The sequence below is a fragment of the Physeter macrocephalus genome, chromosome 5, assembly GCF_002837175.3.
Source record: "Physeter macrocephalus isolate SW-GA chromosome 5, ASM283717v5, whole genome shotgun sequence".
NCBI lineage: Eukaryota > Metazoa > Chordata > Mammalia > Artiodactyla > Physeteridae > Physeter > Physeter macrocephalus.
Window position 1 is genome coordinate 11,867,131 of NC_041218.1, and position 4,940 is coordinate 11,872,070.

Consider the following 4,940-nt stretch of genomic DNA (forward strand, 5'->3'; position numbering starts at 1 on the left):
ATATGGATGTTGGCGGTCTCACAAGGGGCCTGAGCCATAGAGGCTCCATGGGCAGCTTCACGGGCATGGGTACCAAACAGAAAGGCAGAACTGAAAAGGCGAAACATGCTAAGCATGCTATGCAGTACTTGGTGCATGGAAACATGAGATACTGACCAATGGAAATTTCACCCCTCTACCCAGAGCTGGAGAAACACACTGCAATAGAATAGAAGGCACCCAGAGCTGGAGAAACACATTGCAATAGAATAGAGGGCACCCAGAGCTGGAGAAACACATTGCAATAGAATAGAGGGCACCCAGAGCTGGAGAAACACACTGCAATAGAATAGAGGGCACCCAGAGCTGGAGAAACACATTGCAGTAGAATAGAGGGCACCCAGAGCTGGAGAAACACACTGCAATAGAATAGAGGGCACCCAGAGCTGGAGAAACACATTGCAGTAGAATAGAGGGCACCCAGAGCTGGAGAAACACACTGCAATAGAATAGAGGGCACCCAGAGCTGGAGAAACACATTGCAATAGAATAGAGGGCACCCAGAGCTGGAGAAACACACTGCAATAGAATAGAGGGCACCCAGAGCTGGAGAAACACATTGCAGTAGAATAGAGGGCACCCAGAGCTGGAGAAACACACTGCAGTAGAATAGAGGACACCCAGAGCTGGAGAAACACACTGCAATAGAATAGAGGGCAGGGGGACTGAGGGTCAGAAACCCGTGGTGGCGCAGTCAGCATTCCAATTTCGGCAATCACAATTAACAAGAGTTCATTTTACAATCATATATTTCTCAAGGCTAGACCTACCAGTTCTACTTATAATTTCCCAGACTATTCCAAGCATCATGGGTCTATTAATTGTAGGAATGGTTGTCTCTGTGTTATTCCCCAATATTTAGGTTAAAAAATTACAGATATTTTTGTTATGTGGATGCTTGAATATAATATTGGCACAGGTATATAAATTTTGAAATCTCACCCTCATTTAAATTCTAGTAACATTTGTAGAACACCTATTATGTTCATCAAGCACCATGCTAAGCATTTAATCTTGATTATCACATTTTATTCTCATAAGAAATAATGATAGGAATTATCATAATCACTTTATATATATAATAAAATTTATGCTCAAAATTTATGATGATGAAAAATTTCATGATATTGGATTTAACAAAGATTTCTTTGATATGACACCAAAAGCACAGGCAACAAAAGTAAAAACAGATAAATTGGACTATATCAAAATTTTAAAACTTCAACAAAGTGAAAGATAACCTACACAATGGGAAAAAATATTTGCAAATCATATATCTTATAAGGGGTTAGTATCCAGAATATATTAAAAAAAAACTCCGGAATTCTCATGGTGATCATTTTGAAATTTATAGAAATCTCAAATCACCAGGTTGTGTACTAACATCATGTTATAGGTCAATTACACTTCAAAAACAAACAACAAAAACTCAAACTCAGGGGCTTCCCTGGTGGTGCAGTGGTTGAGAGTCCGCCTGCCAATGCAGGGGACACGGGTTCGTGCCCCGGTCCGGGAAGATCCCACACGCCGCAGAGCGGCTGGGCCCGTGAGCCATGGCTGCTGAGCCTGCGCGTCTGGAGCCTGTGCTCCGCAACGGGAGAGGCCACAGCAATGAGAGGCCCGCGTACCTCAAAAAAAAAAAAAAACCTCAAACTCATAGAAAAGGAGATCAGATTGGTGGTTACCAGAGGCAGGGGATGACAGGAGGGGCAACTGTATGAAGGTGGTCAAAAGGTACAAATTTCCAGTTATAAGATAAATAAGTACTAGGGACGTAATATACAATAAATACGATAAATATGATTAACAATGCTACATTATCTATGAAAGTTGTTAAGAGAGAAAATTCTAAGAGTTCTCATCACAAGGAAAATATATTTTTTTCTATTTAATTTTGTATCTATATAATAGATGTTTACTAAACTTATTATGGTCATCATTTAATGATGTATATAAGTCAAATCATTGTGCGGTACACCTCAAACTTATACAATGCTGTATATTGATTATATCTCAATAAAACTGGAAGAAAAAATGGACAAGGACTTGAATAGGTATTTTCCCAAAGATAATATACTAACAGTGGTATATGGCTAACAACCACATGAAAAGATGCTCAATGTCACTTATCATTAGGAAAACGCAAATCAAAACCACAATGAAATGCCACCTCACACTCACTAGAATGGCTATTAGCAAAACAACATACATTGATGAGAATGGGGAGAAACTGGAACCTATGTGCTCTGCTGGGGGGAGTATAAAATGGTGCAGCCACTGTGGAAAACAGTATGACTGTTCCTTAAAAAATTAAAAATAGAATTACCATATGATCCAGCAATTCCACTTCTGAGCATACACCCAAAAGAATTGAAAGCAGGATCTCAAAAGATTTTTGTACTCCCCTGCTCATAGCAGCATCATTCACAAAAGCTCAAAGGTAGGAATACCCGAGCATCAATGGACAGATGAATGGATAAACAGAATGTTGCACATACACACAATGGAATATTATTCAGCTTTTAAAAGGAAGAAAATTGTGACACATGCCAAACATGAGTGAACCCTGAGACCATGCTAAGTGAAATAAACCAGTCACAAGAAAACAAATAATGTGTAACTAACTTATGTTAGGTACCTAAAGTAATTAAATTCATAAAGACAGAAAGTATCAACAGTATGGTGGTTACCAGGGGCTGAGGGGGGGAGGGGTGTGAAATGAAGATTTGTTGTTTAATTGTTATAGAGTTTCAATTTTGCAGGATGAAAGAGTTTTGGAGATTAGCTGTGTGATAATGTGAATATATTTAATACTACTGAACTGTACACTTAAAAATGGTTAAAATGGTAAATTTTATTTATGTAAATGGTAAATTTTATTTACCAAAATTAAATTTTTTAAGTAAATTTTTAAATTTTATTTATTTATTTGTTTGGGGTTTTTTTGGCTGTGTTGGGTCTTCATTGCTGCACACGGGCTTTCTCTAGTTGCGGTGAGCGGGGGCTACTCTTCACTGCGGTACACGGGCTTCTCATTGTCGTGGCTTCTCTTCTTGTGGAGCATGGCCTCTAGGCGTGCGGGCTTCAGTAGTTGTGGCATGCGGGCTCAGTAGTTGTGGCTCACGGGTTTAGTTGCTCTGCGGCATGTGGGATCTTCCCGGACCAGGGATCGAACCCATGTCCCCTGAACTGGCAGGCAGATTCTTAACCACTGTGCCACCAGGGAAGCCCCTAAGTAAGTAAATTTTTTAAAAGAATTTAAGTGACTGCTTCAAGGTCACTAGAGGAAGATTTTCTAATGAGTTAGATTTTCTCACTCTGAGTTCTATGCCCTGTTCTCTACACTCTGCTGTCATCTAATCAACCACCACTGTGTGTGTATGGCTTTGAGAGTAAAAGAGAGAGAACCAAGGTGACATCACCAAGATGATGACATAGAAGCCTCCTGACTTTCCTTCCTCCCATAGATACACCAAATATACAGCTACATATGGACCGATTCCCTCTGAAAGAAATCCAGAAACTAGCTGAATGACTCCTACACATTGGGCAACTGAGAAAATACCCATATCGAAATGGGTTCAGAAGGCTGAGACACTCTCTCATCATAAACCCCACACTTGGCATAGTACCTTGTAATCAGCTATGTAATCAAACCCCAACTACCAGCTTCCCCCAAAGGAACAAAGGGTTTGGAACACACATCTAGTACCCCAACTTTTAAGGCTGCCATCTGAGGCACAGCCCCTCCCCAAATCACCGGGTTCTGAGGGCTAACGTGACTTGCATTCATAAGTCCCACGGGACAGCAGCAAACAAGGCAGTTGTTAAATGGTCACGCAGGCACTCCCCCAGCTCTCTCTGGGCTCAGAGCAGAAGAGCCTTTTCAATAAGTGGTGCTGTGAAAACTGGATGGACACACGCAAAAGAATTAAACCGGATCCCCATCTTACACCATGCACAAAAGTCAGCCCACTGAGCCCGCGAGCCGCAACTACTGAAGCCCTCACGCTTAGAGCCCGTGCTCCACAACAAGAGAAGCCACCGCAATGAGAAGCCCGCGCACCACAGCGAAGAGTAGCCCCCGCTCGCCACAACTAGAGAAAGCCCGCGTGCAGCAACGAAGACCCAACGCAGCCAAAAAAAAAAAAGAGAGAGATGACAAATGCTGGCAAAGATGTGGAGAAAAGGGAACCCCCGTACATTGTTGGTGGAAACTGACACAGCCACTATGAAAAACAGTATGTAGATTCCTCAAGAATTTAAAAATAGGACTACCATATGATCCAGCAATCCCACTTCTGGGTATATATCCAAAGTAAATTAAATCATTGACTTGAAGAGATATCCATACTCTCATGTTCACTGCAGGCTATTCACAATAGCCAAGGTATGGAAACAACTTGAGCGTCTGTTGATGGATGAATGAATAAAGAAAATATGATACAGATATAAAGATATACATATACATACATGTATATATATTCATAAGTACACAATGGAATATTATTCAGCCTTTTAAAAAAAGAAATCCTGCTATTTGCAACAACATGGATGAAACTGAAGGGCATTCTGCTAACTGAAATAAGCCAGAAAGGAAAGGACAAATACTGTGTGATCTCATATGTGTGATCTCACAGGCGTGAGGGCTTCAGTAGTTGTGGCTCGCGGGCTCAGTGGGCTGACTCTTGTGCATGGTGTAGGATGGGGATCCAGTTTAATTCTTTTGCGTGTGTCCATCCAGTTTTCACAGCACCACTTATTGAAAAGGCTCCCTCTGCTCTGAGCCCAGAGAGAGCTGGGGGAGTGCCTGCGTGACCATTTAACAACTGCACATCTTAAAAAAAAGGTTGAATTTGTAGAAACAGAGAGTAGAATGGTAGTTGCCAGGGGTCGGGGGG